Source organism: Urocitellus parryii, chromosome 1, assembly GCF_045843805.1.
Source record: "Urocitellus parryii isolate mUroPar1 chromosome 1, mUroPar1.hap1, whole genome shotgun sequence".
Lineage (NCBI taxonomy): Eukaryota > Metazoa > Chordata > Mammalia > Rodentia > Sciuridae > Urocitellus > Urocitellus parryii.
In genome coordinates this window covers 108,032,375-108,050,094 of record NC_135531.1, presented here as the reverse complement: position 1 = coordinate 108,050,094, position 17,720 = coordinate 108,032,375, and the positions used below count along the sequence as shown (strand labels likewise).

The following is a 17,720-nucleotide window of genomic DNA, read 5'->3' as shown; positions in this document are numbered from 1 at the left end:
AATCCCAGCAGCTTAGGAGGCTGAGGCAGGAGGATCACAAGTTCCAAGCCAGCCTCAGCAACTGAGTGAGGCACTAAGCAATTCAGAGAGACCCTGTCTCTAAATAAAATCCAAAAAAAGGGATGCAGATGTGGTTTAATGATTAAGTACCACTGAGTTCAATCCTTGGTACAAAAAAAAAATGATACTGAGATTTTTATTTCACACCAGTCAGAATGTCAGTCATCAAGAATACAAATAATAATAAATGCTGAAGTGGATGTTGAGAAAAAGGAACACTTTCATACTGTTAATTGGATTACAAATTAGTACACAACCATCAAAATCAATATAGAGGTTCCTCAAAAGACAAGGCATGGAACTACCATATGACCCATCTATACCACTTCTTGGTATTTATCCTCAAGAATTAAAGTCATCATACTACAGTGATACATGCATACTCATGTTTATAGCAGCACAATTCACAATAGCTAACCTATGAAACTAACATAGGTGTCCATCGAAGGATGAATGTATAAAGAAAATATGTATATATACACAATGGAGTTTTGTTAGAGTCTGTAAACAAGTCAAGATGGCACCTGGCATTTTGCCAGGGGGAGTGGTTTATGAAGTAACGCCATCGAGCCATTAAGTGTGGAGATTCCTTATTGGTTGACTGATGTACCTAGTTTATGTTAATTAAGATAAGCTGTGTGGAATGTATATATACCCCTCCTGTCCTACAATAAAGGGCTCCCACTCCTGCTGTATCAATGTACACAAGTTGCTCGTCACCCACCCACCAGTTATTTTGCTGCAGCTGGACTGAGGCAGAGTTTTATTCAATCATAGAGGAAAATGAAATTATGTCATTTGTAGGAAAATAGATGGAACTAGTGAACATCATGTTAGATGAAATAAGCCAAACTCAGAAGGTCAAGTGTCACATGTTTTCTCTCATATATGGAAGCTAGAGAGGAAAAAAGAAAGATCAGAGACAAATCTCATGAAATTCAAAGGGAGATAAGGAGAGGAAAAGGACAAGCAGGTGGGAGGCAGAGAGGGAGGGAGGGATTGCTGGAGAACAATATTGGCCAAATTTGTATGCATGTATAAATCTGTAATAACAAATCCCATCATTATGTATAAATATAATTTTCAAAAAAAAAATGAAAGGAGAAAATTTTAAAAAAGAAGAAGGGGAAAAGTCCAGCAACTTGGTGGGGTAAAGGGTACAAAGCTTAATCTCTAACTTCCATGAGTCTCATTTTCTTTATTAATACAGTTAAGTATTAGCCAGAGCTGCATTTCAAACTTCTTTTTTTAAAAGTTGAGAGGCTAATGGAACAGTTTTGTGTTCCCAAAATAAAACTGTACAAAAAATTCATAAAACTAATAAAAGTAGCATTTTTTTTTTTTTTTTTGGACAAAGGAGGTCAAGGGGTCAGAGTTCAACCCATTCCACCACTTAGGCAACACTTCAGCCTTCCTCGGGATGCCCCAGGGAACCTGAAGCCATGCAGAACACTCCTTTAAAAATTCCAGTCTAGCTCATTTCTAAAGTTTTTTCTACTCTGAAAGTACATAATCTTCATTTACAGATGTAGTTTATGAGTGTCAGCCAAACGAAAGCCCCAGTGAATGTAAAGTGTAGTAAGAATTTGGCTGAGGCACATGGGGAAGAAGCAGAAAAAAAAGTAGCATTTATTACACTGTCAACATGTGGGAGGCACTCTGTAGCCACTTTAATAGCTTACTTTGTTTAATCCCTCACAACCAACCTATATTTTTAGTTGGAAACAGATGAAGAAACCAGGAGATAAGGAGCTTGCCACAGGTCACATGGTGGGTAAGTACTGAGCTGGAATTCTGACCACTTTGCTTCATTGGAAAGGCCCACTGGGTAGGCTGGGAGCACAGTTTTCTGCTAGGATAAAATGAGTACTGTTGGGAGCTGAAGGCACTGGGGGAGAACACCAGGAGAGGGGAAGTGAGAGGACTTTCAACACCAGTCCCTCACACTTCTGTGCTTTGCTGGCAACTGTGTCCTCCAATAATCCACTTGGAGAGTCAAGACTATCATATGTGAAACAAATCAAGGAAAACATAAGGCAACATGTAATTGACTATTAGTTACAAGATGTATTCCAGAATTTAGGGAGATTTGAATGTTTTTTCCAGAATTGATGATACATTCATATCACTCTTATTCTACCCTCTCTGAAAACCTGGCAGAGCCAGGGAGGTGGACATGGCTGTAGAAAAGGCAACAGAATGGATATCCAATGCCTATGAGCATGATATGCTCCTACACATGCACACTATAACGATCCCACCACCTCTGCCTCCACAGCATCGTCCATTGACCTAAATGCTTACCTTCCTAGTCAGGGCTTTTTTGTGTGCTAGGCATCCTGCGTGCTAGTTGTCCTTACCTGTAACTTATCATTGCGATTTCTATTTACATTATTTTCCAAGTAACAAATTCATAGAACAGCCAGACAAGAACTGAGTCATCTTGGAAGAGGGCCCAAAAATCTCCCATGCGCAGCAAGTTTTAAAAACAGGTCATCCTCTGTGGAATGCAAACAAAATGGCCTCCACCACTCAAATTAAATTTCCCAAGACTTATTACTATGAATCCAGATATTTTAATATTCTGTTGAATCAAATTATGCCAGGTAAATAAGGAACCTGCCCACAAATTTTTCCGGACCAATCTGAAGCACAACATAAGCTTCTAGGTCCTGTCAAGTATAATTGAAAGCATTTCATCTTTGATCTGAAAGGTTAGGCAAATTTTATACTGAATACAGCCACGACAACCAGTGACTGATGCTAATGCTACACCAGGATGCACATTTTTCTGATTCATCAGATTCTTCAATTTTAACTATTGGCACACCTTTAGTCCAAACCATTTAATTCAATTGCTGCTTGTAGAAAAAAGTAAATTTAAAATAATAACAGAAGGAATCCACCAATCCTATTTCTATGACATTAAAACATAATTTCAATTGTAACATCATCCAATATAAGGAACATCAGCAGTACCACAGGAAGCCACAGATACAGAAGCTGAAATAATTTTTTATTCAAAACAGCAAGAGGAAAACTGTGTCTATTCATATATGCATTCTCCAGGGCTAGTATGACCTGGTATATATTGATGCTCAATAATGTTTATTATGAAAACAATAAAGCTTAGTTATAGGACTTTGAGTGATTAGTATAATATCCACTTTTGTTTTAAGACAAAGTTTGATTTTTCTTTTAAAGTTTGAAAGATAATAGATTCTGGTCTATTGTCCCAGAAAGCCTACCATAATTTTAACTTCTAGTTCCTTCTCTAATAAAAAAAAAAAATTTAGAATAACAAAACATCTCACTTCACCTTGTTAATGACTAAAATCCTGGTGTAATTATTAATAGTGTTCTTTCAACAGAATTCTACTTTAGAAAACAAGTTAAACAAATTACATAGTTATCTAGAAAAGTGTCATTAATTCCCCTTTGCTCCCATAGGAAAGAAAAGTAGCTGTGAGTACCCAGGAATCACTGAAACCTTTTCGGAGATATCCTTTGAGTGACTGAAGGTATTCTCCCCCAGAGGTCAAGCAAGCTTTCTCAGAATGAGGGACATCAGACTGAGTAGATGCCAAAGGAGAGAAGGGAGATAGTCCATGGTCTATAAGTAGCCTGCTAGCTGACCACACCAGACCAGAAAACCTGGGTCTGGCCAGTGTGCTAAGAGGTGGCTTTATAGGAAAGGGCTTAACAAGCTTAGCATTGAGAGAGTAATATTGGGCTCCTTTAAAGACCTCTTGATCTAGGCAGGTCTAGGTCAGTCTAGAACCCAAGAGATATGACAGCTTTGACAAACTACCTCTCTTGAGAACAACCTTCAATAGTGACATTATATGACAGCCACGGCAATGGGCACTGGGCAGACTTAGTTTCTCTCCTTCCTGAAAGAGGCTTTTAACTCTCTCAATTCTTACTTGTATAAACCCCGGGTATATTTGGAGAACTGAAAGAGGCAAGAAAGATGGTTGAAGTTCAGAAGATCATTTAAAAAGATTTTTTTAAATGGTATTTGGTAATTTCATACCAAGGTTGTAGAGGAATTCATCCAAGACATTAAAAAAGACTAGAACTTACCTTGCAGCAAATTGGGAGGCCAAGGCAGGAGGATATCAATTTCAAACCCAGCCTCAGAAACTTAGCGAGGCCCTAAGCAATTCAGCAAGATCTTGTCTTCAAATACAATACAAAAGAGGGCTGGAAATACGAATCAGTAGTTAAGCACCCCTGCTTTCAATCCCTGAGACCAAAAGAGAGAGAGAAAGAGAATAGAACCTACAGGAAATACGCAATTTCAGTTGAGATTTTGAGGAAGAATGTTGTGAACAGACAGAATGTTTATTCTTGGAATTGTTTTAGGTGCAGAGCAGCTTACATTCAATTAAGCAAACAAGTAGCTTGTACCCTAGAGTCAGACATTGACTATGATCTTCCACTTCTAAGGAACTCACTTAACTGCAGCTTGGTAACAAGATCAAAGGCCAACTTTTTCTTTGTCTAGAGAAATCCAGGCTCATGAAAAATGTACTTGATTCTTAAAAGTTTCAGGACAGTGACATGGGTTATGGAGCTCAAAATTGTTTTCAGGATCATCCCAAACTGAGGCTTTTCTCTACATACGGTACTATTATTAGAATGGCCACAAGCAGAACTAAGACTCTGGATATCAAAAGGTAATCCAACATGCCAATGGGAGTAAGTGCTTCCGCTTTTCACCACTTGGCATTTAAAGAGGCCACGAAACCCAAGGATGAAGAATGTAAATAGTGAATAAAAAAACAAGAGCACGGAAAATTTATGGAAATTATAGAAATGATACAGGAAAAGAAAATTGGTAAGTACAAAGAAATAAATGCAAGTAAAGGGGCTGGGGTTATGGCTCAGTGGTAGAGCACTTGCCTTGCACAGGCAAGGCCCTGAGTTCGATTCTCAGCACCACATATAAATAAATAAAATAAAGTTTAAAAAAGAAATGCACAGTAAAAATATATAGGAAGACAAGAAGGGGGAAAAAAACACCTAAAAAGGGGCCCCAAACATGGTTATGCATTGAGAAGACTACTGATGTTATATGAAGATTTTAGGAGAAAATTTCCCATAACCAAAGGATAGCAAAGAGGTCAAGGTGTTTACAATGGAACAACATAGTGAGAACCTAAGAATTAGACCCTAACTTTATTTTCCTCTTTTAAATACAAGTCCAGCACTTATAGAGTTATGTAACAGGTAAAGTGGCACTTTGAGTCACCCACATTGGCAGGCATAGGTCAAAAAAATTTTTTTTATCATAAGTTCAAGAGTTCCATGAGGCAGCACCTGGGAATTTTCCACTGCTTATAGATTAGACCAGCCTCTCGCTTCCATGAAAAGTAAATTCATTTCTTTCCAAAAGACCTAGGACATCAAAAGGAAAACTACAGATTGAATCTCAACTCTCATCCAAGTTGGAAAGGATTAGTTGTGCCAATTATGAAATACTTCTATTGTTGGCTATTTGGTGGCGGGGTGTAGTTTTTAAAAACTGGTTTCACTGATAACTAACTATAAAGCATAAGTTTTACGTTCTAATTTCTCAGGGATTTGGTCAGCGGTTTCCCAGTTTTGAAACAGAAGTAGGTTCTTTGCAAATCTTTATTTACTGCATCAAGTTCTGATTGGGGAAATCAAAAACTAAGAACATTATAATTGATCTAATTAGTGAATTGAACCCAAGAACTGTTTTTGAGTAATACTTAGTCTAGAATAAATCATTTCATCAATAGCCAGGCAGAATTTAGCTTGCAGAATTTAATTCTCTTCTCCACCCCTAACCTCAATCCTGTGAATTGACTGGGTTGTTAAATACAGTTGCGAAACATATTTGCAAGAATTAAACAAACTTAAACACATAAAGGACATGTTTAGCATCCGGTCAGGTATGAAAAAGGTAACCCTTGTGTTATAGAACAGAAGACAAAAAGAATAATTGTGAACTAATCCAAGTAAACAGGACGTGCTGTCATATCAATTTAAAATCAAGCACAAGGATCTGGCAACCTGAATCAGGAAAGAAAACAAGGAAAATGTTCCCTCAGTCAGTACTCAAGAAGAGTGCCAGTCCTGGTAGGTACTTGTCAAGGGGAGCTAGTGGGACCTCATTGCTGCACAGATATTCATTTCTATTTCCCATCTTGTCAAGGCTTCACTCTGTGATGTGAGCAAACATACTATCATTTATTCAAAAAATATATATCAATGCATTTACTGATGGAATTTCCTAGAACACTGCATCCAATGGTTTATTGCCTAGAAACTGAAAAAATAGTTAATATCCTTGCTTGCCTCAGTTTGGTAAAATATGAGGAAAGAATCTTTGACAAGTAAACAGAAAGATCTAATTCTAATTCATGTTCTACTACTAATTAAGTATGTAAAAAGAGCAAGTTAAATCCTTGGTTTTGTCATTTGTAAAGTAGCATATAAACTACTGCTCCATGTACGACCAAACAAAAGCTCTTATGAAATCATAAACAATGGTCAATATTAGGCAAGTTCCCATGTGGGGGCTGTGTTGGGCTCTTATGTCTCAGAATGACAGATGTCAGAGAAAGGTTTGTCATAGGAAGGGGTGGTTGTAATTCCATCTCCCTATTTGCTTTACTGCTCACACAATTTCAGTGGACACTCAAAATATGAAAGAAATCTCAGAATCCAAAAATGTGAGCTATAAAACAAAGTATTTAGCATGCATTCGATCTTCCTTATTTGTAAATTAATTTGAGATTTATGTTTTATATACATGTGTATCACATGAATTGCCCCCTTTCCTAAAGGAGGCTAATCTGAGGATACATCTTGTCTTTCCAGTATCACTTTCTCTCTTCCTTCTAATTGAAGTAGATCTCACTCCGAGCCAGAGCCCAAGGGATTAGTACATGACTCAGCCTGTGCCAATCATAACACCACATCTCTTTCTTGACAGTGATGGGCACACAGTCCAAGGTAGGCCTGTGGTTGTCACATGATCAGAAAGTTTTTGGACTGTGAATTTGGAACTGATGGTGACCATGTCCCTACCAGGTAGAAAAAGCTGGTCTTTAAGAATTGAGTCAAGGGGCTGGGGAGTGGCTCAAGTGGTAGTGTGCTCACCTGGCATGCACGGGGTGCTGGGTTCGATCCTCAGCACCACATAAAAATAAAATAAAGATGTTGTGTCCACATAAAACTAAAAAATAAATATTAAAAAATTCTCTCAAAAAAAATTGAGTCAACTCTCTGCTTTACCAGCAGAGATGAGAGAGAATTCTGATGGAATGTGAACTCCTTCTGGTCTTCTGGACACTTTTCAAGGCTTATTGCTCACGTCTTCTTTCAGTTATAATAAATTTCCTTTTTTGTTTAAGCTAATTTGGATTGGTTTCTGTCACCAACTCAATGGCTGCTCCACAGAAAAGGGTAAAAACATATTATCTTTGCTCTTGCATTAATGCTTACTATAAGAATGCATGGGTCTGGGAGCATGTCCAGAACCTGTCTCTAAGGGAGATTTAAGGTCACAACTTCTTGATTTTTTTGGTGGGGGTGGATGGGTGTGCACAGGACAGTGGTGGCAAGAGAAGAATGAGCCTGGGTCCTTAGACCTAAGTCTGAGCAGCCTAAACTATGCCATATGACCTTTAAGCCACAGTGAAGGTACAGTAATCATAGACGTGATACTAACCCTGGCACCACACCAAACTAAGTATTTTACACTGAGCCACTCTCATATGAGCTTTCCAGGGATGGTTTTCATGTATGAGAAAGGCTATGCAATGAGTGATTACAGAGAGATTTAGATGAAAATAGTCTACTGAGACTATGATTATTTTTAATAACATAACACCAATGATAACTAAAATATATAGCATTACTAAAGACCAGGCACTGTTATAACTGTAGTATCTGTTAGCTCTTTGAATCTTCACTCTGGCCCTATGATATTTTTATTATACCCATTTTAAAGTTGAAGTAACCAAAGCATAGAGAAGTCTAGTAATTGCACAATTAGCATGCCAGAAAGAAGAATCCTAACTCATGCAGTCAGTGTCTAAAACCCATGCTCTTAATAACTGTGCTACATATCTGTAGTTAAGTGTGCCTACTTTTCTGCCTGGCTCCATGATATAGGAATTCAACAGTGCTTATTAAATGTTCAGATGAATATAAAACATTCTTTGTGAAGGCATTGATAACAACTAAGTGAGATTATATATATATATATATATATATATATATATATATATATATATATATATATATATAAGTCCTGGTGGGAGTAGAAGAGATCCCTGCCTATGGGACAAGAGTTCTCCTGCTGGGGATATTTTACAGCCATACTCCCACTCTATTCATTACACTTTGGCTAGAGTTCTTGGAGCATTGTATACAAGGACTAATGCTTGTGTAATTTCCTTGGAAACTGGATTATGCTAAGTAGACTGGCTTTTGATAAGAAGTTCTAGCTCATGCCCATGAGAAAAAAATCACAAGAAATAAACTGTTGGAGAAAAATAAGAACAGAGAATTAGAAGAATATGCTCATCAAAAATACTCTCTTGGGGCTGGGGTTGTTGCTCAGTGGCAGAGCACTTGCCTTGCATGCATGAGGCACTGGTTCAATCCTCAGCACCACAGAAAAATAAATAAATAAAATAAAGATATTGTGTCCATCTACAATTAAAAATAAATATTTAAAAAATACTCTCTAGTTTTGTTCCCCATTTGTTAAATGAAGTCCTATCTCATCAGGAACCTAAATAAGAACAGTCCTTTAAAATACAATTTTCTTAGCACCCAGAGAGTTGGCAGAAATGGCTCACATAACTACAGTATATTGTTTAGACAACATCTGTGTAAGATTTATTGAAGAATGTGTATTAAGTAAATTGCAGTTTGGATCAGAGTAAAATTTTGATAAGTAACCTCACTATCCCTTTAAATAAGAATCAGATTTTCCTACATTCACTCTATTGTAAAGAATTATGTTGGTAGAGTCAAACTCAGTGGTTTAATAAAACCACTCCCTCCTTGGAATGCTGAGATCAAGTTTATTAATCCTCACCAGCAGAGTTTATCTAAGCAATGGAAAAGAACTATTGTAATGATTATCTGCCATGTGGTTTTACAAAACAACTAAAGTTTAGTAACTTGCACTTTCATTGTCCTGTGATTTCAAGGATCTAAGGAATAAAATGGCTTAAAGATTAATTCACCCTAAATCATAACAATTTCCAAGATCTGGAAAATTTGGATTATAAGGACTACCAATACACACTAGGTGAACAGAACAGCAGCTATGGAAAAAAACTATTAGATCATTGCATCTACTGATCCCCCTGTGGTCCTAGAGAAGCAATTAGAGCTTTGCTTGCTCTAGTTCTGCTTCTCCGTGTGCAGACAGAAACCTTTAACTCCTTGTGGTATAGCCAGGTTGGCGCTGGTGAGAGACAATGCCATCTAGCTTGCCCACATCGTCCAGACAGTGGAACCTGCTCTAGATGAATCCTGGACTGAGCCTATTGTGCACTCGGAAGTGGAGCTAAGCAGGACATATGGGAACTGTTTCCTTTGTACATTTTTCCTTTATGGAATGTAGTCACAAGCTCAATATCTCACCCAGCCCTGAGCAGAGGAAGACACTTCCCACCAAAGATGATTTACTTCATCTAGCCCACAGAAGAGCCCAACAGATTTGAGTGCAGACGACTCTCCAGTCGTATCAGGACTTGGGTGTATGTTCTTGCATCAGATGACTGGAGTTATTTGCTTAAATCATGATGCTGTAATGGATATAACTCAATACAGCTTTTTTTTTTTTAAGACTTTACTAGAGATTTAAGGAGGCCCCTATAGTGAAGAGGATCCTAATGTCAAAAAGAGGTTATGTAAGCCAGAAATTAATTTGGAGTAACTGAAAGAATTTATCCTCAGAAAATTAACTAATAAAAGCTGAATTGAAAAAGGTAACTTTTCTGCTCCTCCAGACAGTTTCAACAGATATGCTAGACTGAAGATAGATTTCTGACCTTGAGTCCCAAAGTTCATGAATTTAAGGGCATTCTGAAATCCGTTTCAAAGCTGGTAGCAGGAGAAAAGCTTTGGATTTTATTTCAAACTTATAAACCACTTAGTTTTTACTATTTTAAAAATTAATATTCAAATATTTTTATATCCCAAGATAGACTATAAAATCCTTGAGTTTGGGGCTCCTGCCATTTTTTATTCTATGAAGACACAACTTTTTGGAACAGAACCTATAGCTATTTCAGTAGCCAACCTCTGAGATGGCCCCTGAAGATCCCTGCCTCCCGTTATTCACACATTTGTGTGAGCAATAGAGTAAAGATGTGACAGGATGTTATTTCTGCAATTAGATTATAAAAGACTGTAGCTCCCATTTAGGTAGGTGTTCTCTCTCTCTCCCTCTCTCTCTCAGCAAGGTACCATGTTTAAATAGCCTTCCTGAGAGAGAGATTCACATGGACGGAACCTGCCAGCCTACAAACAGCCAGTGCAGAACTGAGGCCCAGAAACAACCAGACTGAGCTTGGAAGCAGACTCCCAACCCCAGTTGAGCCTTGACAATATAGCCCAATCAACAGTTTGATACTAACCTCAATAGAGACCCTGAACTAGAGCTACCCACTTTAGCTGCTCCTAATTGCAAAATAAATTGCTGGTTTGGGGGTAACTTTGTTTCTCAACAACAGACATAAATAGCTGATAGAGAGTCCAATGGAATTGCCAACTTTTCAGTGTCATGGATCCAAATACTTCTGTCTAGTTAATCCTGGACCAAAACCATCTTCCTTGCTTCCTTGTGAAAACAACACAGATTTTTCTAGTTTGAGGACTCCTAATGTCAGTAGAAATTGTGCTCATTGAATTTGCTTTAGGTTGGTTCCCTCTAGCCAGAGATACCTAATGTGCCTCCACTATTTGTCCATTCACTCACATGCTTAATAAGTGCCACTACCCTAGGTACCGGGGCTAGAGCAGTGAACAAAAGTAATAGAGCCTCTGGCCTCATGGCAATGATATCTAGCCTACCGTCCTGAAGCAACAGCACTGTCCTTTTGACCTTTTCTATCAGCTACCTGGGCTTTGAATCTCCATCTATGCTCTTGCTTATGGGGACCCAGCACTAGCTTCCCACTTCAATGGAAACCTTAGAGACATTCTTACCATTTACAATAATGCTTAAGCAATTTCTGGTAATGATTTGGCCCATAATCAAGACAACTGTATAACTCTAGAGTTTAAAAGCATGGGCACATTCAATGGATGGAGGAATTTGCCACATCTCACTGTATTTTTTTATTGCTATAACAGACTGCCTGAGTCTGAGTAATTTACTTAAAAAAAAAAAAAAAGTTTTTAGGTTCACAGTTTGGGAGGCTGGGAAGCCCAAGTTCAGGTGATTGCAGCTGGTGGAGGTACTGTGCTGCTTCAACTATGTAGGAAAGTGGAAGGGCAAGTAAGTACATGCAAAAGAGAGTAAGCATGACGGCTAGACTATGATAACCCACTGTCGTGGCAACTGCTCTAGTCCTTCACAGGGAAAGGTATTAATCATTCATGAGGGCTCCACCCCTATGATCCAAACACTTCCTCTAGGCTCCAAAAAAAGTTTAGAGACATACTCAAACCACAGCACCACAAATACCTTGCTTCCATACCTCCAATGAAAATTTTCACAGTGTTTAGCAGTGTTCCTCGTACCATAAAGATTTTTTGTTGTTGTTGTTGTTTGTTTAGGTGGACACAATATCTTCATTTTATTTTTATGTGGTGCTGAGGACTGAACCCAGTGCCTCACGCATGCCAGATGGGCACACTACCACTTGATCCACATCCCCAGCTCCGGTAAAGTTTCAATATATCACATTCTATCAGATGAACAATATTCCAGATTGACATTTCCTGCTCAACATCCAACTGGATTATGAAAATCAGTAAGATCCAAACAATTCACTTAAGTAAACATTGTCTAAAAAACACATATAATTATATTACCACTCCTCAAATGTTTTCCCCATCCACCTTGGCTTATCTTCATTCTATCACAAACTTGAAATTACTGGGAAACCCATGGTTCTGAGATCACTACAGCCAGAAAATGAATATGTTGACAAAACAATGATCACAAAAGAGTGTTTCCTGACTCTGCCCCAGTTAGCCTCAGTTTCTCCCAAGAAATCTGAGGACTCTCAAGAACTGCTCCCTCTCTATTCCACAAACTGGTCTTTAGTGACCATTGGCTGGTGCTCCTCTTCATCTATTCTAGTTATGAGTTGATATTTCTCCCACAGTAGACACATTGATGGTGATCAATGCCCACTAAAGGTGCAATGGCTCTTGGTGATAGCACAGCATCCTGAGCCAAAGCCTCCTTCTACTGAAGTTGCTGGTCCCCATTCCTGGCCAGGTTACTGAAATAGTTATATATTTGTACCAAGGATTAGTCGGGTATTATGGATTAATTTGATAGGGCAACCATAATTTCTCTAGTATTGGGTTCAACCTTTTATTTCCAGGAATGAAATTTTGTTCCAAAAATTCATGAATATAACATACACCTTATCTCCCCCTCTGCAAATTTTTCAGACTTGTTTACATGACCCTAATTTTTAGGTAAGACTGGCTCAAGCTTATGCTAAAACTCTTTATTTAATAATATTCCAGGAAAACTATTTTGTGAGCCATATTAACCAGTGTATTTCCAGAATAATAGGTATGTGTTAAAGTCACCTAAAAGGCTGGGGGAAAAAAAGAGTGTACAGACCAAAAGAATTTTTTATTACCATTATAAAAAACACAGTGGGAAATCTCATTACATATTTGTACATGCATATAATATAACAGTATAATTTCTACAGACCAAAAATTTAATTTATTAATCCATCCTTTCTGAATTCCTGCCTTCAACATTTCATTTCAGTTTTTAGATTTTCAATCAGAGCTACATAGTCTATTACCTTATTCATTCAAAATATTAAATTTTAGAAAGCCTTTGAATTACAATACAATGGTAGGTTAAAGCCCATCAGGAAGAAAAAAGACAAAAAGTTTTGGTTCAGAAACTAAAATTTTTAGTTTCTAGAAATGAAACCAGTTAGTTGATGTTACATTCATTTCTGAATTTAAAACAACAAAGATGTCCCTTTTTTTGTGGCTCAGAGAATAAAGGGGGCTTCATAGATTACATTGTACAAGAAAATTTTGTTTTTAAAAAAGATAAATTTTGATTTAAATATGCTGAGATCAGATAAATTCATTAAAATAATTAGTCAAAATAGATCCCAGAGCTATGAAAAAGGAAACTGTGGGAACAGATTCAAAATGGAGGTGAATATGGGCTGGGGATGTGGCTCAAGCGGTAGCGTGCTCGCCTGGCATGCGTGCGGCCCGGGTTCGATCCTCAGCACCACATACCAACAAAGATGTTGTGTCCGCCGAGAACTAAAAAAAAATAAAATAAATATGAAAAATTCTCTCTCTCTCTCTCTCTCTCTCTCTCTCTCTCTCACTTTAAAAAAAAATGGAGGTGAATATGGTATTTCAACTGGACCAAAAATAAATAAATAAACATAAAAATTGGAGATGTATCCTCATCTTACAATATGTGACAAATGGAATAGAAGACCAATTCTGCATTTTCTTTTCCAATAGTTCTTGAAAGGATCATCTACAATGTGTATGTCATAATAACCTGAATTTTAGCTTTTTCAAAACTAGTCCTAGGTTCAGAAGATTTCCTGGTTGGCAAACATATATATTCATTTTAGAAAATGAAATGATAAATATATCTGGAAGTATAGGAAAATAGAAATTTTTAAAAATTTTTTAAAAATAAATGGCAGAAATTTGTAAAGCCTTTACATTGATTATTTCATGTAAGGGGAAGGATAGTTTTGCTTTCTTCTTTATACCTTTCATAATTACACAATGTTTAACAACAAATAGATTTTGCATTGGAAGGACTTAAAAAAAAAAAAAAAAAAGGAGAGGGAAAAAGATACCTGCCCAGGCCCTGTTTGCTCTTGTTTTGCCTTGGTGGGACACTGCACTAATAATGACTTCAGTTTGTTTACTTAAGGACCACTTATTCGGGTGATGGTGCTATAGATCCCTGTATGTAGAATGGCACATACCTAGGGGCCAGGGATGACCATGTGGACTGTTCTCTTGATCTTGTACATTAAATGTCACAACAACCAATAGTTGGTGTCCTTAATCATTAATGGAGAGTAATAATTTCCTTTAGAATTTAGTGAGAAAAGTGTCACTTTAAACCTGATTCCCAAAACACAGAAATTCAAAATGCCGGAAAGACGGTGGTGAGTGGAAAGTGATATCCAAAGGCAGTAATTTTCTCCTCCAGAACATGGAGTTTAGGGTAGGTTTTTCTGTGACTAAAGATTAATATATTGTTTTTCAGAATACTTTCATTTTTATATTGTACCTATGAACCATGAGTTCAGAATACAGCCTCATGGTTCACTAGTCTGATTTCCCTGAAAGGAAAAAATGCACCCATTGAATGCCTCTGAAAAGACGAAGAAAAAAATCTATAAATGCAGGCATGTTCTACATAAATTTAAATAATAAGATATAAGAGCAGAGAAAGTATAGGATTATTTCAACACTGTCCAGACATTAAGGAAAGCCAATTTGCAATTATGTGATTAATACAAGAGCCAGTGGTAACAAGCAATGTATTCTTATTCCAAACATCTTTGCTACAAATTACTGTTAAAAGCTTCTCCTTTTTCTCTTTGTCTTTTGATTGCATAGGGATGATTTAGGTAATTGCACAGTAACTGCAGACTGCTGCATGTTATTTCATGCAAGCCATTTAGCAACTCTGCCAGGTAGCCACACAGGAAACCCTTTTAATTATAAGATAGAAGAGCTTGCATTACCAGCTGCTTTCTCTCTGGTTAACTTTGACCTATTGGCTCATTTCTGAAGCTCCTATTTGTCCCAGGTTTGCTTCACCATCTGCTGAGGACTATACTGCCTCTCATCAAATGCTCTTACAGCAGGGACGCTCTTGTCAGTCTCTCCATGTGAGGTACAAAGGGCTTGGCTGCAATTGCAGCTTAAATTCACGTGGTTCTGGTTAGCAACACTTGTAAGATTCTGCTCATCTTGGATTCTATGAAGAAAGTGGAAAGTATAATTGTTGATGACTCAGCCCACAATGAGGAATAAATTGAGCTTCCTTAGCTAATTTAGGCAAATATATGCATGCATACATATATTTGCTGTTAGTAATGAACAGTTATTCCTTTTCGGCATTCTTTCTAATTTTCCCTCATTAGAGATTAGTGATTCATTTGGCCATTTATACTGAGAATCATACAGCCACGGTGGTCCTTCTTACTTCATCATCCTGGTTTCTATGTCATCTGCTGATATTTCTCTTTTTTATGTAGCTCCACTTCCTACCTTAGTTTGTGTCAGAGCTATTACTTCCTTTTAACAAGGTTGACAGGCTAATTTGTAGTGCATATTCAGTGTCTTTGATGATAATTGCTCAAAATCCAATTTCCAAATACACATAATGAATTGTATTTATGGCCCTACCTATTCTTGTCATTTGCCATGGAATCTGTACTGAAACATAGAGGAGGACATGCTTCTTTCCCAAGTCCTCTGAAAAATGCTTGCTTCTGTAATGATTCCCTCCCATCTCTGGCGCCCTAGCTTTTGATACTATGAGAACGACTGGACTTCTAGGCTGAATGCTACTGTGAAGGAGAAACCAGATCCTGTTGTGCAGAAATTGGATCACCTTATCCAGTATTTTCCTTGCTACATCTACTGGAGGCCTGATGCTTAACTCTCTCATGACCACAGATCTGTAGACTACCACTGTTAGGTCTAAAAGAATCATGATCTTTTGTGTTCCTGACCCTCAACCCAGGAAGTTGGGTAGTATGGCCAGTGACAGAAAGTGTAAGTGGAATCTATAGGTCAATATTAGCAAAATTCGGGTCTAGGGTTGTAGCTCAGTGGTAGAGCACTCACCTCATGTGTGTGAGGCACTGGATTCAATTCTCAGCACCACATGCAAATAAAATATTGTGTTCATCTACAACTAAATGAAAAAAATTAAAAATTAGCAAAATTCTATCTTATCTAAAATTACATTCTGAAAGTTTATCAGGTTGAAACATTTCTCTCTAGAGAGAAATATCAATGTGGCTTCTCTGTACTCAAAAGGGTCAATACTTTCACCCAACCACCACCCAGGGGTTGAACCCAGAGTCTGGTGCATGCCAAGTACATACTCTACCACACAGCATAAGCTTTTTTCTTTTCTTTTTTTAAAGTTTTTACAGTTTATAAATCCTTATGAAAAATTCACACAATCACGTCAGGTAAAGTCATTGCAGAATCTTTACTCACCTAGCTTTTTGCCAGCACCAACATTTGCCTTTGCAGTCCCCCTGACTTTGTTCATTCTGTTCTTGCATTCCTTACACTGTTCTCTTGAGGTCTTTTTCTTTTCATACAGGCCATGTCTTGCCAGTTTATGTTTGGGTTCATTTTTCTTTGCATAAGCCAAGGAATCATAAATCATGCCAAAGCCAGCTGTCTTGCCACCTCCAAGATGAGTTCTGAATTCAAACACAAAGATGATATCTGATGTGGTCTTGTACATTTGGCTGATTTTTCTGGAATTTCTGTCTTAGATATATATTGTTGCTTTCCCAGAGTGAAGAACATCAATGACCATTTTTTTCCTCTGAAGCAGTTGGTTGGTTATGAACTTCCTGGTCAGATAGTTACTGTGTCATTCATGATGTCGGTCAATCCTCAAAAAGTCAGGGAGGAAAAAGCTCCACAGGATTTTTTTTTTTTTTTTTTTTTTTTGAGAAAAAGGAATGAGGTGGTTTATTGACTTGCTGGCAAAGGAGAAACACCGGGGACTCCTGTACCAGAGGCTCCACAGGCTTTTGATGGTATCAAAACCTTAAATATGGTATCATACCTTAAATATGAATGCAAATGGGATTAACTTTAAAATGTTCATCATGTGGAAGAAAGAAAGATACAAAATACCAAAAACAAAAGTTTTTTTAAAAGTCCATCATGTAACTGACTTTGTATATGGGCATAATGACAAGTATCTGCTGCCAAAGCAGTAAAATATTTGTAAATATCTGCTCACTTGCTCAAGTTCAATGCTTATTCTTACCACAACCAGGATAGTGCTATGATTTCTGAACATTTGAATGAATACAAGCTGTTCATTTTATAACATTAATTTGTGTCACAATGAGAGAAATAATAATCTCACACATTTATCTTTGTTTTGTTAAATCTAGTTTGCTTCATAAATTAAAACTTTTGAATTATGGAACCATAGTTGGAGGAGAGATTGGGAGTCACCACCCCAGCCAGAACGTAAAACAACTCTTAACCTCCACAGACTTCACTCCATTCCAACTGAAAATGCCCTCATATACTCCTTCCTTTTCTTTAACTTGGGCTGTCATAAAGGACTTCTAAATGGACTTCGATCCTTTTCTCTCTCTCTTTTCCTATATATAGTGTTACTTAGTGGATTCATTGATTAATCCTGCTCCAAAATTTTCAATACCTTTCTATTGACATCCTAA

The 17,720-nt window shown here is 37.4% G+C and overlaps 1 pseudogene; it reads right to left on the bottom strand.

The window, feature by feature from the left end:
• Positions 1-15,020: 15,020 nt before the first annotated feature.
• LOC144254012 (small ribosomal subunit protein eS24-like) lies at positions 15,021-16,899 on the bottom strand (annotated as a pseudogene).
• Between the last annotated feature and the right edge of the window lie 821 nt (positions 16,900-17,720).